This window comes from Uranotaenia lowii, chromosome 3 (genome assembly GCF_029784155.1).
Source record: "Uranotaenia lowii strain MFRU-FL chromosome 3, ASM2978415v1, whole genome shotgun sequence".
NCBI lineage: Eukaryota > Metazoa > Arthropoda > Insecta > Diptera > Culicidae > Uranotaenia > Uranotaenia lowii.
Window position 1 is genome coordinate 196,568,797 of NC_073693.1, and position 20,227 is coordinate 196,589,023.

At 36.6% G+C, this 20,227-nt stretch overlaps 1 protein-coding gene across 9 annotated transcripts in view; it reads right to left on the minus strand.

Annotated features, from left to right (window-relative positions):
* The window catches only part of LOC129751920 (ras-like GTP-binding protein RhoL), a 50,011-nt gene extending 35,308 nt beyond the window's left edge, over positions 1-14,703 (minus strand). Inside the window, exons 1-2 of one of the 9 annotated variants that reach the window (XM_055747701.1) lie at positions 14,581-14,703; positions 7,779-8,650 (exon numbers count right to left, since the gene is read on the minus strand). The gene's annotated coding sequence lies outside the window, so the exon portion shown is untranslated. Of the gene's footprint in view, positions 1-7,778; positions 8,651-13,887; positions 14,387-14,552 lie in introns of those variants that run through there. The other 8 variants (XM_055747698.1, XM_055747702.1, XM_055747703.1 and 5 more) reach the window with 8 other exon arrangements.
* Positions 14,704-20,227: the final 5,524 nt, after the last annotated feature.

Sequence of the window (20,227 nt, forward strand, 5' to 3'; positions counted from 1 at the left end):
CCTTCACATATTTCCCATGTTTCATATGCCAGTTATGTCGCGTGTTAGAGTCATTGATAAAATAAGATTTTTTCACGTGAAGTATAAATTGGCCTTAACACTAAACTCTACCCAAAAAAATTTCATCTAGAGACTTTAAATTAATGGATTGATAAAAGATCTTTTCCTAGAAGTTTTGAAAATATATTTATTAAAAATATAAATAACATTTGAAATTATGGCCTAGGAAGCCCAGAAAAAGGCCGTGTTTTTTTATTTGGAAGCTCAAAATCATAAAAGTTTACCAATAGAAAAAAAAAACATTTCCTAATCATATTTGGAAAATTTATATGAAAAAATAGACCTACCTACATTGTTTACATTTTCATTTAGTCTGTTAAAAAATCTTATTCAGGAGTCAGCAGTTTCATCATATGAAAAAAATCTGGTCACGTTAAAACAAGCAATTTTTTTAAGAAAATCTATAATTTCGAGTTCCATTTTGAATTTCATATTATACGTGTTATTATAGTAATCATAAAAATCTCAAAATTTCAAATCACACCTAAACTTAAATCTGTAAAACTTCATGATAGCAGTTAAAAGGAATTTTTATTCCTAACTTTATTTCAGAATAACTCTTGTCCCTTTCAAACTTAGCTTGTTGGTGATGAAGTTTGTTTAAATCTGGTTGTAAATTTCCATCTCGTAAGCCAGTCACATCCCGGTAATGTTATACAAACCGTGTGGAGCACATCTTTCAGATTTCCCCGTTTTTTTTTTGACAGATTTAACCTTTTTTTCTCAGATTTAAGCTTTCATCTCCTATGCTCTCAAGGCAAAAAAAAGTTTGAAACTGAGGAAAAAAAACTTAAAAACGAGATTCGCGACCACTTATTTAAAAGATGTTCGTCACGCGATACATAGACAAATCGTGTAACGTTGCCGGGTTCTTAAGCCAGTAAAGAGTCTTTTGTTGATGTGTGATTTTTGTTAGAGGGGTGCTGTGAAAGTAACGGGTTGGAAAATGGTCACGTTAATACAATACTTCAATCCTAATTTAAAAATAAAAGTTCATGGAAAAAATAAGCAAATTTGGAAGGAATTATCACTTATACCTTGGATTTATAGATTTCTGTGCAGAAAAACATCATTTCCATCCACAGAAGGACGAACGCATGCGGACCATTATCAAAGAGTACAGAAAATTTAGCATATTTGCTTCCAACGTTAAAACCTCATCTATAAGTAGCCATGGAATTCGTATGGTACTGTTGTCCACGTTTCTTCCTCCCTGTGTCCCAGTTGTCTCTGCGTCCAATACTGCACAGTCGGCCCGGCCGAGTTAAGATGAGTAGTAATTGTAATTTTACTATTCACCGGGCATATCTTAAAATTGCCAAGCCTTCCAGTTTATGTTTTAACAATAGCCACTTGAAAGCAATGATAAATATGATAATTTAGAAATTTAAATTAAAAAATATATATTAAGAAATGCTTATTCCGTTTTTTTTTTCAAAATCAGCCATTTCATAACAATAAGTAGTGTATTCTAACTGTCAAATTAGATTAAGAAAAAAAAAACAATTTTAAATCTGCCCACGTGGACATCCGGGGAGGGGGGTAAGGGTTTGCCAATTGTCCACGCTTGTCCACGGAGGGGGTCGAAAATTTAATTTTTCTGTCCACGTGGTATCTGAAACTGATAAAACGGTTTTGTGTTTTAGAGGATAAATTATCATACGGTGCCAGTCGTAATATTTTTATTAGAATTTTTTATCTGAGTATAAATTTACGCATTTACTAAATGCGATAAGAGGTTTCTTCAATAAACAAAAAATGGCAAACTTATAGTTGATAAATCACTCCATCAACAAACAGTTTGCCGAGGTTAGTTTCGTTTATTGTAGTTTATTTAAGAAGACCCTTATCGCATTAAGTAAATGAGGTTTTTTTTTGCGTACATTTGGACAAAACGGATTTCCCCAAAATTTCCACAATTTACCCTTTTCCTCCTAAATATTATCGGATTTCCCATCTTGAGAACAGTCGTCATGTTTGCGCTCCATCGTCATAAATAAACAAAATTGTTATGCTGTGACGTTCAAAAATTTTCGTCAGCTGTAGAATAGCTTATCGCAAACGAAGAAAGCTGATATCTTTACCTGTTTTGCATGGCGTCGAGTTCGTTTTGTAAGGTTCGTCAAAGGTTTCCCGTTTTTTTTTATAGATTTTGAAAAAATAAACCAAAAGAAAACTTCCACAACTTTTTTCTCAGAATACAGAAGTACGCGCGGTCTTCGGGAAAGTACAAATTGAGTTAAAACCTTTATGTGTGTCAAAAAGTACACAAATCGATTAATTGTATACTTAACATTTTTTCTTTGGGTTAATTCTGATTGCGCTTACTGTGCACGCAGATAACCGCAATTCACTGCAGAGTGCAGAACAGCACACTGGTCAGGAGGCAGAACCCTTGAACAATAACCCCAATCTAGGGTAAGTTCCGAAAAACAACAAAACAGAATCGAGAACTAATCGTGTGGTCAATCTGGCTTCAACCGGCAACGCTGCACCATCGAGAATTTCGTTGCACTCACCGAACACCAAGAACAGTAAGACAGCAACATTGTCCGGAAATCTACTGGTTGAAACGTGTCCTCGGGAAGAAACGGTCTAAGCCAGCATCGCCGGTAGGAGTGACCGCCAAAGCGGCATCAGCAAAGTTGCAGTCGTCGAGGGAGAAAGCATTCCGAAATCCAAAAATGGTTGCCGCCGCCGCATTTGGAGCTGCGCAGGACTCTGCGTCAGGAAAAAACATCGACTCGTCACCAAGGCCAGGAAGTCCCGTGCCAAGTGTTACCTTTCGTCGCTAGGTGGCAGCACCAGTAGGAGTTTCGGTGCCTAGGGCACTGCATGTTTGATCAGGATCTTCCGGATGTGCGAAGGAGAATTCATTAATGTAGCATGCTCGACAATCCACCAATGCTCTCAGGATTTGAAGGCGCTTACGAAGAGGCCGGCACGCTTCTGTTCCATGCATGTTCCAGTTGCGGAAAATCGTCGCTGCTAAGCGGCGCTCGATTCGCTACATGCTGCGGAGGTCACGCGATGACAAAGAGTAAGTGCTCATGATAATTTCCCTGAATACATGCAAAGCAATGAATATTAGTTTTGATTTCGTTGTGGCCTATTTTGTTGTGGCCTATTTTGTTGTTGTGGAGTTATTTCCGATGCCTTTGTGCACTCCCACACATTAGTCAAGTTAAGAAAACCTTCCAACACCAGCTACTAGTTTAAATATAAATATAAGAGATGATGCAGTTCGATATCAGTTGCGTTCAAATTCTTAAAAACGCAAACTGAATGAGAACGATAAAGTCGAATTCGTATTCCAATGTTTTGAAAAAAAAAACTGTTAATCAGAACCAAGGCACTAAAAAAGTTATTGAATTAGTCCCAACAAATAAGTCTGAGTCGTTAAAAAATGTATCGCCAAACAGTGATGGGAACGAGATAAACAATTCGCTAACTAAAATAGAAGTTCGTTTGAAGCCGCTCAGTGAACAGAATATTGAAGTTACTCGAAAGGAGATTAGATCAGTTTTAGATCCGGTGGCGCTAGGAGTTAAATCTGTGCGTTACTATTATTCTACAGGTGAAGTTCTAGTAAGATGTTGGACAAAAGACAAAGCTAATTATTTTATGACCCTCTCTTGGTCTCATATGTGTGTTTGGCGGGATTTTTCCCAAAATAACCTTTATCCCAAATGGTCCCTGTTCAAAAGTTAAAACAAAGACATCAGGTGTCCACTAGTACCAGAATAGACTTGGTTTTAACAAACGTTGAAGAAACTGAAGCGACTATTCTTCCAAATCTGCGGGTGTCAGATCATGAATCAATAAGCGTTTATATTGGATTTAGTTAGGAATACAATACATCGATAAGGTTTCAAGTTGTAAAAGATTGGAGTCTGTACAATAAAATCGATTTCTGTAGAATTCTTGAATCAGGATTGGGTTCATTGGTTTGCTGTGATTTTAACGAATCTGTTAAAGGTTTTCATTCATTACTGAAGAATAGTATCATTGCTCTTGTTAGCGAACGAGGCATACACAGAAAAATGTCTAAAAAATGGTACAGTTTCTCCGTCAGAAATGTGAGAGAAATTGGCCGAAGTACAAAACGAATTGGAAACTGCGGAAAAATTCAACGAATATTTTGTTGACAGTGTCATGCAAATCCTGTATATATATAGCTGCCTGTGAAAATGTGCCTGATGTGCAAACCTGAAACTGTTTGCTGATGATTAAGTGTCTTATTGGACTGGTAAAAATTTGTGCGTAAAAACACGCTCTCAAACCACTGGGCTCGCTATACATGGGAATTCTCTTTCTGGGTTTCTCATGTATAGTTAGCTAGTGCAGAGCAAAGGCGGGAGCAATTCATGGGAGCTTTTCATCAACATGCCCTCTAGCCTAAAATTTCAACACCTATCAAGCTTTCTCCTATTGGCGCACTAATGCCTGTCTATCCACCTTTCTTTCAAATTCTATAAAATAAATTCTCTCTAGTTTTCATTTCGCCGCACATGCCATTAAAATTATAATCATACAAATTACGGCGATTAAAATCATATAATAATCAAAAATGATTTATGTGAAGTCAGTAATTATGCCACATTTTGATTACTGTTCTACAATGTTATTTCAAGCTTCAGACACACAAATAAAGCGATTGCAGAAAAAAAATAAGATTATGAGAGTTGTGACACGTTGCAAACGGTACACGCCTTATGCTTGACATGCTTAAAAAGCTGTCTTTGAAACATCGAATTGCTTATAATAGCCTAGTGTTTGTCCATAAAATGAAAATTGGAATGTTACCTTCATATTTGGCTCGAGATCTACCGTTTAGAAACGACATTCACAGTTACAGTTACGAGAAGGCATGTGATTTTAGACTTCAGATTGCTAAGAAAGATGTATAGAAGCTTGCCGCAAGACATCAAAGATAACTTAAATATAAAAAGCTTCTCAAAAGAATGGCAATACTATATGTGAAGTCAAACTTTTAAGATATGCAAGAATCCCAAATGGGATCTTAATAATGCGATGGAAATCTGATATCAGACATATAATCTGTACAGTGATGGACATATGCGGGAGTTGATAAGACGACCAAGTAGTACAGAAAATAACAAAGAAATGTGTAAATTAATATTCAAAGGATAAATTGTACCTCCCACTTCAAATGATACGTATTGGGTGGAGAGAGGATCTAAATCGGCCTCATGGGACCATCACAAAAAAATATAATGGTTAGTTGATTGGGATAAAAAAAATTATGGCATTTTCACGGTATTTGCTTATAAGGAGCATCATTCTGATATATGATTCTTTAAAAGTGATAAAAATAACGAATCATGAAAATATTTTATCGGCTATTTCGGTGAAATGTTATATTCTTTGAGAAAGAATATATAAGAATTGAAAGATTATAGACAGATAGAAAATCGAAATAAGATTAAAGATATTGAAAATAAGCGAAAGGGTAATTTTAATCTGAAAAGCTTTTCATCACATTTCCCCCCTTTTTTCCTCATACAGCCTTGTTCCTCACCACTACCTTGCAGTGCATGGTAGCTACCACCACACAATAGTAGGCCGTGCGTGGTTGGCCCACGTGGATGTATCTTCCACTGCAAGGTAGGCCGTTTATAAACAAACAAATGAAATGGGATGAAAAGTTTTTCAAATTAAAACTACCCTTACGCTCATTTAAAACATTTTTCATCTTATTCTTATCTTATATTCGTCTATAATCTTTCAATGCTTAAATACCGTCAACTGGGGCAACATGCAACAATTTTCAACTTCAATGGCTTCTAAAAAACTTATGTTCACAGTTAATCGTATCCTTTATGCATCAAAAGTTTTAAGGTTGCTGGGGCGTCAAATTGGCGTAGTTAAAAAAATTATTGGTTTCCTCATTTATTTTTAATTTTCTAAAAACATGCGATTTTCACACTCCTTAGAAAACGGGGTAACTTGCAACAAACTTTGTTTTTAATGAAAAATCTTATGAACACGTACGAAAATTCGAAGTTTTTAATATATTTGCGATGCCTTAAAGACCATTACGCATGACAAGACCAATTGCAGTAGTTTTTGGGTCTGTGAAAACATATTTTCACATTTTTTCTGAAAATAAGGATGCTGCATACATTTAGGGGTTAAATAATACTACGAAAAATTCTACAAGCTGAAATCATGAAAATAAGTGTTTGGATGGATGAAATTTAAATGTTTACAAACGCGTGATGCAAATCATTCATATTCCAGCACACGGAAACGAGATTTACAAGGTTTTTCTTTGATTTGCATTTTGTTGCATTTAACCCCAGACACCTAACTGAATTTTAAAAATATTCATTTAAAATAATTGGGTGATTGTTCGAAAAATATTTTTACACCAACAATGTTGGTATAACATAAGGAAACCTGTAAAAAGTTTGTAGGTAATTTTATCAAGCCGATCCGTCATACTGGGTAAAGTTTTTTTCGGCATCAAAAAATGTTAAAATTTGTACATTTATTGCTCGATTTTTCAAATTTTACATAAAAATAAAAAACTTAAGACAACTAGCTTAAGATACGAGAAATTATGTCATCATCATTTTGTTATCATTAAAAGATAACTGTATTACAATACATTAAATTAAAAATTGATTCAATGTAGTGTTATATAAATGTTGCATCGAACCCCGCTGTTGCATGATGCCCCGTTTGACGGTATTCTTTCTCGAAGAATATAACATTTCATAGATACAGCCGATAAAATAATTTCATAAATAAATTTACGGTGAATAACTCATAATTTCATAACGAATAATTCTTTTTTGTTTCAACATCTTTATGGCAAACGCGACTTTATATTAACGTAACAGTTGGCGGACAGTTATTCAAGAACTTATCCGGTGCATATGTGTTTGCTGTTTACTCTTGGGCTCGAACTCGCGGGCAACTGACTTGCTAACTAAGCTATAAATAAATTATTATTATATTATTTTGAATTTTTCAATTTAGGGTTTTTTTTTGTATCTCAAGTTCACAGATTCTTGAAAAAAATTCATCCTAACGATAATTTGCTTGCTATGCAAAATGTTCCACTTAACCGTGCTTTAAAGATCAAACATTGTCACGCGTACTTCCATGATTGTGCTCGTTTGAGTTCAACACAGGACAACAAAGGTGGTAGCTATACCGAATGTTGGATCTGCGTCTTGATTTGATGTATTCTTTAAGACACACATGTTGATAATGGGGCTCGATACCTTACGTTTCGAACCTGTAAAATGAGTAAGCCATTTCAGTGGATTGTTTTAGAGGTGGGTATGTATTTAGTAGTAGCAAACAAAAACTCGAAACAGTCAAAGTGTAGGTACCACACCCAGTACTTTTCTCGATTAACTCGTCGCTTCCTCTACAGTATATTCGGTATTCCTGCACCATCCAGTCGGTTTCAAGATTTCACACTTCCTTCCTCCCAAACGTTTGTGCCTCTGAGCCACCCATTATTTTCTGCTCCAATACAAAAACCCAACCGGGCAGAAGCGAGCATTTGAACTCTACTCAGGACTGCGAGAGTCTGTGATTTGTAATATCACGGCGTGAATCACCGAATCACCGACCGGAGCACTCCACACTCACCCATTAAGTGGAATTTGAGATAAAATTCCTAGAAAAACATGATCATAACTTTTCGTTTCGGCATGACTGGTTACCTTTTGTCTTACCTTTGGTTTCTTGGCCTACAAAAGTGTATCTTTGTCGACGGTTTGTGGCCGGTGTTTCGGCCTGATGTAATCCAGTTTTTTCTTCCTTTACTCTCCTGCTCCTCGCTTGATACACACCGGTTAATTAAATATCACAAAGCTTTCTCTCTCAGTGCTGCAGATTCAGGCAACGGTCCAGTGAAACCGAAACTCCTTTGATGTTACAGGTTGTTGGTTTTTTCTTCTTTCTTCTCTCGAGCTTAACCTGCACAGGTGACAACGTGCTTTCGAGCGCTCTTCACACACGAGAAACCACTCTTCTTTATGTAATCACCAACAAAAAAACCTTGCCAAAAATTTGATTTTTTGCTCTTCTTATCTCAGTTGGAACATTATCGAGGTCTTCGTAACACTTCGTTGATTGATTGGAAGAGGTTTTGAACTTGCTTCACAGTAATAAAAATTTCTATCGAGCACCACTTGACGAAAGGTGTTGAATTAGCGACCCCTTTTTCACTGCTCGCGGATTCCAAAATTAGCACTACGCGCAATAACCCATATATCTAGTTGCAAAGGCCGCGCAAAAACAGCAAATAGGCATCCGTTCCCGACGTTCTCGTCTTCCAACTGCCAGACTGACTGAAGGGGAAACTCAAGGCAGCGAATATGAAATTTTGTTTCGTACGTACTTCAAGCGATGATAAGAAATCCCGTAGCGTTTATCACTCGAATGTGCGATATTGCTTCTCTTTCTGGTGATGTGAGGGTTTGTTTCACTGTTGTTTCTTCCGAGTCTGCAAAAGTGTGGCTGTCTGCTTTATAATTTTTTCTTCACTTTTTCACAATAGATAAGCACCAACCACCATCACACCATCATCGTTGCACTCACCCTGCTGTGGAAGAAACGGACGCAAACGGTCATACTTGAGGCGTAAATCACTTGCCAACTGCACTCTCGGCAAACACCCTGCCTGAATCTGACTGAACAGCAACAACAACAACAACACGGACGACGAATAAGTCCCCGAAAGTCGTATGAATAAAATCGAGACTCTGTCTGTTCAGCTCACGGTTCAGTGCCCAACCACAGTTTGTCGTGCTAGTTTTCACACCTGCTGATTGTTGTCATATAGTTTTAATTAATTTCGGTTAAGCTCAAAACAATACCTAGGACCCGAATTGCACCAAAAGGTTTACAGTTGAGTTCGAGATAAAGGAAAAACATGGCACATCTCTGAATGGTGAAATTCCCCAGGATTTCAGTCAACTACTTTTACGAACATTTCGTGATTTTTGAAGGTACAAAAACCTATACTTTGAGCGCTTTGAGGCACCCCTAAATCAAGTTCGATTGTGCTGAAATTTGGCACAGGTCATTTTTTTGGGTCAATCTGAAAAAATGTAGTATCGCCGAATTTCCAAACCAGAGTTTTCGTCAACATCAGCGACGGCGACGTCTATCAAACTTCTTCTATAGTTGTTAATGGTTCATAAAATGAGGAGTAGGCGGTGCTCGTAGAAAGTGAACGTAGTTTGTTTTAGAGCAAAATTTTTCGTGAAGAAATTTATGACAAACTAAAATCCAAGCTAAGTATTTTGAACCCGCGGATTTCAAATTATGTAAGTGAAAACCGGACACTGTGAGATCAATCTTCGAGCGATTACGACTTCAAACAGACAGGACCGGGACCGAGATGGAAACTGTAAAATATAATTCAAGAATAGTCCTAAAGGGACAATTAGACAACTACCATATTGTTACCTAAATATTAGTGCTTTTGATCAAAGTACAAAATAAAACAAAATACAAACTTATTTATGAAAATCTGTAAAAATTTGTAGGTATGTACATATTGGTTTCATTTCAGTGATCAAGTTTTGAAATTTTGATCATTACGTAATTCAAACTATTACGAAAAAGATAAGGTTTAAAAGTTTATCCACGGTTAATACAGAATTATTTTTTTTTAATTTTAAAATCTGGAAGATTGAAATTGATCAAGAGTGATAGGTTAATCTAGACGGATGGAACCAGTTCAGTGACCAACAATACCTTCGAGCTTCGGAAAGTGGATCGCTTGGTGGGTTCGAGGACCAGTGTTTCGTGGAGGACTTACAGATCAAAAATTGTCATCTTTTATAACATTTTTGGTGAGCCCGTTCCATTTTTAACTTTCGTTTTAATTGATTTCAGTTATATTTCATATACAATGCAACATTCGTATTTAAATTTAATGTATCTTAAAGATTTCGTAATTTGATTTTAAACTGACTTTGTCTTAAGACTTCTCTCAGTTGATCCGTGATGTAAAATTACTTTTTATCTGGAAACAATTTACTATGGAAATTAATAATATCAAGTTGAAGTAGAGACGCACAGAAAATAATTCATGAAAGATGCATAAAAATATATAAAGTTTTGAATTTAAAAAGTTATCTGGTTAAATTTTATAAATACTATCTTCTCTACTTCACTAGACCAAAAATGTGTGTTGAACAACAAAACATCATTCATATATTATATTTTGAAAGCAATCAATATAATCAGAAATGCTTCCATATTATTTTGAGTCAGCTACACATGTTGAGCGTAAAAATGTTGTCATAATAAAAGTTATCGATTTTAATGTCGTACGCCGTTAATGCCCTTAAAACCGCATTTCAATTTCGCCCTTTCGAAAATCTATTCTGATGTTTCAAAGTTTTGGGCTGGGTTGAGGCTTTCAACATGGAAAACTAATAAAAGAAAATATCATTATTCAGTTTGATCATTTAAGATTTCTGTCTAGCTTATATTTGTATCGTCCTTATTCAATATTTTTTTTTTATTGTGATTGATCAAAAGTTTCTTGAGTAAACTTATGAAGTTGAGGAGCTTAGGAGTTTTGCATTAAAGTGGTCAATCGCTTACCGAGGTGATATGCCACCATGTCACATTACCCTTATCCCCAAACACTCAGCGTGAGATTTGTGGAGGGATGGCGTACAGCCAGTCTCAGCAAAACAAATCATCACATGTGCAGCACTTCCTTTTCCCCTATCGACTACATGGACTTGGCCGGCGTCGTTATTGGTTCATATTAAAGATAGAGATTCTCAAAATTGGACAGTGAGAATGTGTTGCTTGTTCCCAGCCAGCACCTTTCATTTGGTTCATCATCCAACGTTGATTATCTCGAGCCAACGTTGATTATCTCGAGCCAATCACGGAGTGCAACCATTATGCCATTGGCCAGAAGGAGCCGCAGGTGGACCGTAGTTGATAGCAAGCTCAAGCTCAAGTTAATACAGAATTATTTTTTTAGGTTATTTTAATCCAGAAAATCGGAGTTTTAACAGAACACCATTTACAATGTACTTCCATTTTTGAAGACAAAATGAAACGACTCCATGAAAAGAGATTTCTCAAGAAGAATATGTATGTAAAAACCCTTGAAAGTATGCATCTTATGATATGAATTTCCGTACGTTAATAAGTCCCAAGATTGGATATTTATATGTTCCATGATTTTCGATCTCTTAGCTAGATTTTTTTCAATATTTTACTCTTAAACTTAACTTGAAAAAGAAACTTGTTACGGAATTTCATTAATTTTCAAATGTTTAAAACCGACTAACCATAATAGAACAGCTTCCCATGTTTTTCGATATATTTTATAAGGGTGATAATCTGTTCTTAAGAAAAGATCAGTGACAGTTATTCATTCGAGATTTTTAAGATAGTCAAATTTGTTTTTTTCTTAGAATTTGTTAGGTCAATACACAACAGTTACGATATGTTGGTTTAAAGTACCAATGAAAAGACTTTGAGATTGCAAAATTGTTACATTTTCTAAGTTAATGCTTACTTGTCAATTTTTTATGGAACCAATATATTTGAGAAAAAATGATCAAATTCGGATAAAAGCAACAGATAAGATAGATGCCTACCATAATATTTGTAGAAGTTATTCGTTGAAAAGTAACATAGAAACATCATCATCGATCAACTATTAAATTTTCAAATTTCTCAAGCAATCAGCAATAGGATAACATTGATTGTTTATAGAGATCTTCATACTAGTCAAAAGTGTCTCCTGATCATATCCTTTAATCCATCCCTAAAAAATGATGCAGAGGAGACCTCGGTCCTAAGGTTCAAATTAGTTCTTTCATTTTTTTTCTCTTTTTTCCAATCAATCTATTGACTACTAGGACGTGGCCGGCACCGTTATTGATGTTAAAAGAAAGAGCATGAATTTTGTACAATGAGAATGAGTTGCTAATCCTAAGTATCATTCTTTTGTCCTTTGAACAAAATTCATGGCCTCGGTCAATCACGGAGTAGCAACCATTGGCGATGTGGAATTCGTTCTACTGAACCACGCCTACGATCACTGTTTCCGAAATGCATTCATTGTAAAAAAGGGACAAAAATGATGTCATTCAATAACATTAAAAAAAGAACTTTTTCAGTGCAGATTATTTTATGAAATTGATAAGGCAGCATTTCGGGTTTAATGATACAGGTGGATGTGAGTAGTCAATCAAGCTAAGCTAAGCTAAGTTGTTAATGGTTCAAAAAATGCAAATATTCAAATTGTTAAAAAAAAGCTCCTTTTAAAAATTCATTGAAAATTTATTTTTCATAAGAATCCAAGAACGCCAATATTTGTCAAATTACGTCTAGATTTCAATCCCTTACTCAGTATTTTCTTATGTGTCTGAACCTATTTTGAGGGTTGATCAATTGAAAATAATATTTTCTTAAATATTTTTTTGTGCTTTTTCGATTATCAATAACTTGAAATCAAATGATTGATGAAGAATATTGTCTGAATGTGCCGGGCTTCGACCAGACCGAACTGAGAGCCATGATCAAATTTTAAAACAACCGAAATTGAATCTCTCTGAATCTTCAAGATCGAAAAATCGAGTATGTTTGACTGAAATGATTTTATTTAGCCTCTTGGTGAAAATATTTGAACATAAAAAAAAAGATTTCACTATCTGAAGCATCAAAACTGGTTGAAATCGGTTATTATTAGATGAAATGGCATGCAATTTGTTTAAGTGCCCAGGCGGTTGAACGTTTTGATGATTCATTAACAGTGATGAAAACCAGCCTTAAAAAGTCATCCCATTTTTGAAGCCCAGTCTTCGAATGAAATATTTGTCATTGTGTAAGCTTTAAGAAAAATCGTATTCAAATGAAATGGGCCGAGGGGGTCACAGATTATAGATGAAATACTGGCTTTTCGTGTTCCTTCCGAAAAAAAATGTCTCAAAATCTCATATAAACTCCAGGAACATTGAGAGATCCCTGCCTGTGATCCAATCTGGCCAATTTATCGTGAGATCTTGTACTATGCCAAGTATAAATTTTAGCCTGCAGTGTATAACATTTCACAGGTTTTAAATTTCCCATACAAATTTGGGGCAGTCTAAGGTTAAAAACTCGAAATTTTTCTGGTTTTTCAAACACCCTTGAAAATGAACTCATTACAAATTTTCTTATTAGCAAATTTGGAACTAATGTTGTCGTGAACCTTAGACAAAATATTTTTCGCTTTGCACATTTGACTGTAGTTGATAAGATACTTGACAAAGTAAATGAAAACCTTGCTTATCAAATCCAAAATACCAATCGTCCATTTCAATTAAACTGTGCAACCAACTGTTTATCTAATACTTTGAAAACCCGATCGACAGATGATAACACACACAAATGATGGCAACAAATATTTACTTAAAAACCGGTATCTGTATTTCGCGAAGCTACTTGTATTCCATCCGACAGACGTCTTCTAAATCGTGATAATGATTTTGTCGCGTTGTTCGCAGGTTGTGAAACTGATGGCCTTGATAATCAAAAATAAGTTCAATGCAAGTTTTCAAAATATTAATCAACGTCTCCCTTTAAGCGATGTCAAACATAAGAAGGAAAATCCCGTAAAAACCCAAGTTTTCGCTACCAAAACTTAGATTAGGATGAGTGAAGATCCATTTGTGTTGATTTGTGGAATTAAACTATGAAATTTCGAAAAATGTAAAGAGTTTGTTAGAATATATTAATGAGATTTAAGATTATTGTGATACGTTTTCATGAGTTGTCATGAAGTTTTGAAACCTCTAAAACGTAGGAACTAACACTGTCTTACGTGGACCAAGTTTCAGTTGTACAATCCAAATACCTCCGGATCTGAAGAAAAGATAACGTCCGACGACGATAACAAGTTTGTCTCAATTAAAATTCACATCACACGCCAAACCGAACCAGCTTTCGACGTTGATCGACGTTCTCCACACTCGAACGACCAACAACGTATTGTTATTTGCTCTCTGTTTCGAAATATTTCGATCCACTTTAATTAGCTAAGTAAACAATTGATCTTACAATACAACAATCTTCACAATGTTTGGTGCACACACGGGCATCTTACGACTGGCAGTCATAAAAATCAGACACACATCACCAATTTCATCCCCTTTATCACATGTTCATGCAGTGTATTTCTATCGAGTTAGAATGTCAAAAATGGACACAACGACACAGGATATGCGATAGGCTGATAACTGTGGCTGATAATGATAAGGCACGATTGTCGCCAATCCTCAAACACTTTCTTTGCCCAAGGAAACCCAATGAGCTTTAAGAAGACCAAATAAGCCCTGCCCACACAATGTTGTTGTTGATAGGCCCTTCCAATGGTTAACTCTGGCCGAGAGAATTCCCGATCTTGTAGGGAAGATGACGTGATCGACTTGTTGTTGCCACCTCTAGAAAAGAAGCTTTGAATCGCAAATACTACGTACTAGGTATCCACCAGAATATGCACACTACCGAAAGATTTTTTTCTCGCGACACACCGATAAATGAAACAACACGAGCCGCGAAATGCGCGTCTTCTTTCCGTACCGAATGGGGGAAACGTGACTCTACAACCGTTCACAACACATTACCGGAGGCGAATGAACAGCTAGACCAGTATCAAACCGAGATTGGATCATTTGGGGGGATTCTCACTCTCTAGATGCTCTCTCTAAACAGCGTCCACGTTGGCACTCACTTGATTAGAGCCCCCCGTGCAGTCTGATAAACATGAACCCCCAAAGTTTAACTTTTTTTTATACTTGCTTGTATCTAGCCCCGTTTCGTGTATTCAAAAGTACAACCAACACACACCATATAAAGCCGAGTAAGTTTGTCAAACATGCTTGAGCGTGTATGGAGTGAAGGTAAAATGAAAAGTGTTGGGCTGTGCTATTTTGTATATTGAAAAACTTGGAACAAAACACAAAATGCGGTCTCCATAGAGTAAAACTTAAATTACAATTGTAAACGTCCAAAAGAAATTCACAGATGGAATACCTCTTTACATTTTGAAAAAGAAGATATAATTTTGCGAGTTTCAAACAACGTTGATAACAGTTTCAAGAGTGCTATTGACTGGCCCAGAAAATAAAAATCATTCTATTCAACGCGGCACCCTCATATTGGCTCCTATAGGGGAAAGTCAGGTGCGAGAAAAATCCAATTCCAGCCATCCCAACCTACATCATCTGATCTTTCACGAACATCCTCATCCTCCTTTTTCGGGACGCAACGGGCATCAGTCGTCCCGGCCCTGATTTCGATTGCGATGAGTTTCTCCAGCCTGCACTGACAGGCAAGTATTCAGCTTTCGTCGACCTTCCATTTCGTGGAGGATTTTCCGTTCCAGTGAACGACGATCCGGCTTGTCTGCTGGGTCACGAAATCAACTAAATCTCTATTACTAAAATATCCGCGGTATCAACGAGTATCTGCTAGCCACCTCATGATCCAGCTACGATATTGTGGCTTTCGCCGAAACCTGGCTGAACGACAGAACTCTTGCTAGTCAGGTTTTTACGTCCGACTACACGCTGTTCCGGTGTGACCAAGGTTCTCACAACAGTACTAAATCCACCGGCAACGAAGTTCTGATTGCCATCCGATCTGGTCTTTCAGCCACTCCAGTCGACGACGAATCATGGAACGATTAGTGTGGGTCCAAATCGATCGGGGTACTCGGAAGCTCTTCGTCGGGGTTTTATACCTACCCTCTGATCGTGCCAAAAACGCGACCTTCGCAGAGTCCTTTTCCCGCGGCCTTTCCCGATTGTGTTCCCTTACTGTTCCTGAGGACGACTTCAACCTGCCTGGACTTAAATGGTGTTCCTTTCAGAGCGGTTTTTCGTTTGCTGATCCAGCGAGATCTTCATTTACGACCCGCCCTTCAGTTTGATACTCGACTCACTCAGCACAACAACTCTTCGCCAAATTAACAGCGTCGAGAGCGGGATGGTCGCTTGTTCGATCACTGTTTCGTTAACGAAGGATCCTAATTGGCTACGATTGAACTAGCTATCCAGACACTGCTGCTTTCTCTTGAAATGCCTGAAGTTGTGACTCCTATCGAGAAGCCGGCATCCTTCTTCTCGATTCCAAGAACGCCGATTTTGTCGCTATCTCACAAACGCTTGACGCCATCTACTGGGATTCTGAACTCGAATTCTCCTATCCAAACACCGCTGCTATGAAGTTCTCTCATATCATCAACTACATCATCGATCGTCAGGTACCAAAACGCTCAGCAGCTACTAATCTTCGTGCTCCCTGGGTCACGAAAGAGTTGAGACAAATGAAGGCACTCAAAAACAAAGCCCTCCGCTACTACATGAAACACAAGCACAAGTCTCTTCACGCCAAAACCAATATCGCACCTAAATCAGCTTATAAAAAAAGTATGCACGCGTTGTAACCAGGCTACCTTCGGCTACAAGTCGGCAACTTCAGACCGGTATATTTGTAATCTTTTCGCTCACAAATTCCGTAGTACTTTTGATTCTGGCTCAATATCCTTGGAACAGTTGACTATTACGGCTAGTAACGTCCCACGTCAGAATACTTCCTTTCTTCACATCTTTGGCGATGACGATACCATCTTGAAGGCGACTGCTAAGTTGCAACACAGTTTTTCTTCAGGTCCGGATGGTATTCGGCGCCGAATGCCGCCCAAAAACCTTTCAGCAGAATATTCGGTTCAGTAGGGTTTTTTACGCCGTTTGTTTTGCGCGGTATTTTTACATGCGTTTTTAAGGCGGTTTTTGGGAATTAACGCGGTATTTGAGAGAAAGTCCTTTTCAAAGGAAAACACTTAGAATCTTTTTGAGACCTGAAACCTAATACCTGAGACCTGAGACCTGGGAGTTGAGACCTGAGACCTGATACATGAGACTTGAGACCTGAGGACTGAGACATGAGATATTGTAACGGACCATTATTTACTAGTAAACCAACAACAGAAATTACTTTAAAACAGTTAAATCAATTATAAGTAATTGGCTAAATTGAATAAAATAAAACGTTAATAATAAAATTAATTGATAAAATAACACAAATTGAAACAGTTAATTAAACGCAAATCAGAAGATTTAAATCATCTTGAAGAGAGAATTAATCACCCTTCCCCGTACCACCCTAAAAACAATCATTAACTTGATCATCATTAACCCTTCGTTTCATAAAGTTACAAATATGCAACAATTAATTAAAACTGTTCTAAACTTCACATTTAGCTAAAAAGTAAATTTTTTTTTCGATGGGAATAATATTTATAATTTCAAGATCACGTTCAATTAAAAAAAAATATTTTTAGTTTTTATAGGAACCAAAAAAACCCACTTGAATCTGAAAAATATGGAATGTGGAAAAAGCCTAATTTTTCAAATTTTTGGCCTAGTGTAATTCATATTGAGAATTTTTTTTCGACTCAAAAAAAATATTTTCGTATTCCCACTAAAGTAATTTACATAATAAACAAAATTTGAGATTTTTTTTTTGTTTTTTCTCAGTTATAATGGGTTTTCAATAACTGTTGCAAATATGCAACACCATGCAACGGTAGTACCCTAGGTAGTTATATGGGCTCCATAGTGTGTTTTCGAAACTTGCATCGTTAAACAGTGTATTTGTTTCCCGATGACAATGTTTTCGTTATAAATGATTTATTATCATGTTCAGGCCGTATTAAGAGGGAGGGGGGATGAGAAAAATTGCCCCCCCCCCCCTCACCCCCTGAATAAAGAGGGCCACCGAGGTGAAAAAAATAAAAGTTTTGCTCTAAACCGTTATCAAAACTAGAAAAATATTATAAAAAGTTCAAAATTTATCAAACTTTAAACTAGGACGGGTCCGAATAATTAACTTATTTGGGATTTGTAATTCAGCGTATGTAAAACACATTATTTTGATTTTTTTTTCGCGGCCCATTGGTATAACAAATACATATTTTGAATAAAAAAAATGTCGGATGCCTTCACAACTTGCAAAATAAGCATACACCAATTTTCAAAAGTTCTATATTATTCAACGTGATTCAAACTCAAGTACGGGGCTTTATCCAGAGAGTTTAAAAATCTAAAAACAAACAACGAATACGCATTTTTATTTTTCCACTTGAAAATTCAGTACTATCTGCCAACATTCGATAACCGAGGTTTGAAGTATTGTTTTGCTTTTTTTTTCTTAGAGATGAAGGAATGATTTGATTGAAAATTACAATGCTCATTATTTTTTACTAAAGTATGAGCCGTTTCTTATTATCAATCGACGAAAAATGCTCTTTATTTATACTATTTAACCTCCTGGAAGCTCTGGAAGTTGATTTTAAATTGAAACTTTTTGTTCTCGAATTTAGTTTTATTTTTATTTCTTTTTTATTCTTAAACTGATTTCAAGTTTGAATTCTAATTTTAGAATCATGTTCCAAATTCTAATGCTCATTCCGAAGAAATCTTTATTGTTCTTTTAATTTTGCCAACAAATGATATTTAATAGTTTAATGTAATTTGTAATTGGATCATTCCTTCAAAACTAAATTGAGACTTTGCTCTTCAATATCAAGTTTGTTTATTAAAACTGGCATATAGTTATGGTATGATTTAAGATTAAGAATCTTTATCAGAACCAATTTAAATACGTTTTCGGAATTGATATGTGTTGATTTGTTCAAGGTTATGTTCAGAAAAGTTGTATAGGTAAGAAGCTTTCCATTTTGCCGCCGGTCGTGGCCTAGAGGATAGCGTTCCAGCCATCTAAGCCAGAGTCCATGAGATCGAATCCCGATCACGACACATATAGTGCTCTTTCCGTGGTCTGGTGGTAAGATGCTAGCCATAAAATCCTTGAAAGATGTACGTCTTAGAGTTAAGTAAATTAGATCTCTTCAAAGAAACATGAAGTTTCACTGAGATCCTATATGTGTGTGTTCGTTTTTTTAGCACCTTCAAGCAAACGTAAGGAATAATTTCATCAGTAGGTGGTATATTATCGCATAACTACTCCTAGCTAATTTCTCGAGAGTCTTTGTAGTCTAGTGGATAAGCTGGTGCGAGTCTGGTTCCGATGTGCCAGGCTGGGTTCGATTCCCGGTATCGGCGAGACAACTTTTGGGTTCGAATCCCATAAGAAGCCGACAGGTAAGATGTGTTTCCTCTTATAACTGATTATATGAATGTTTAACCAGCTGCCAGCTGGCCAGGTATATGCACGGATGCCGGAATACCTCTAAGTAACCTGATTGACTCGTTCTTCCAAAATATACCTACATACGAAGCCATGGGGTCGGTTCCAGAATGCATGAGAGCACATACTTAGGCAGAAACTGCGGTGAATCCGTGCACCCATGGTGGAAAACCAACATACATAACTACTCCCAGATAAATTCTTAACTTTCCGGTGTCCAGAAATCTAGATTTGCGAAGTTCCTGTGCGAAAACTATGATTAGTGCAAAAGAAATTAGGAATAAGCATTTATTTCCAGTTGTCAAGTGTGAAGAAAAAAAGGTGTAACCGTTTCATGTTGTTGCAAATATGCAACAATTAATATTTTTGCTAAATAACCGAATTATGTGAAAATAATATTTTTTCCTTATTTTTCCCTTCATGTATTCATCATTGCGCACTATTGAGAATTTTTTCGAGAAAAAATAAAAAATCATGAAATGAAGGGTTAACATCAGAAGCGCGCCTGTAGATGTATTCGATCACCCGACACATTTTTGGAGTAGAAAGTATGGTTTTGAGAGTCATCTTCCAGATGATCACCGACTGCAAACTTGTTGTGCATCAGGTGAACGACCTCTTTCGGGATGCTTTTGTGGATCTAAGTTTGGAAGAGAAAAGGTTTTGTCTTTGAACTCGGGTTTGGAAGGGGAAGACAAGGCTGCATTGTAAATTCGCGGATAAGAGAGTTATTAGTTTAACTTCTCGATGAGGTCTTCGTACCGGGTAGTTCCGGTTCGAAGTTGAACTAGATTCAGGAAGGCTGATTGCCAATGCTACTTCCTGAATCACTTAATCTTGTAGTTCAGTTGGGTGAAGACCGTTCCATTCGCATGGTAATTTTAGAGTCCAATCTGTGATCCGTGGACCAGTGTTCCGGTTATTAATCAGCCTCTTTTTT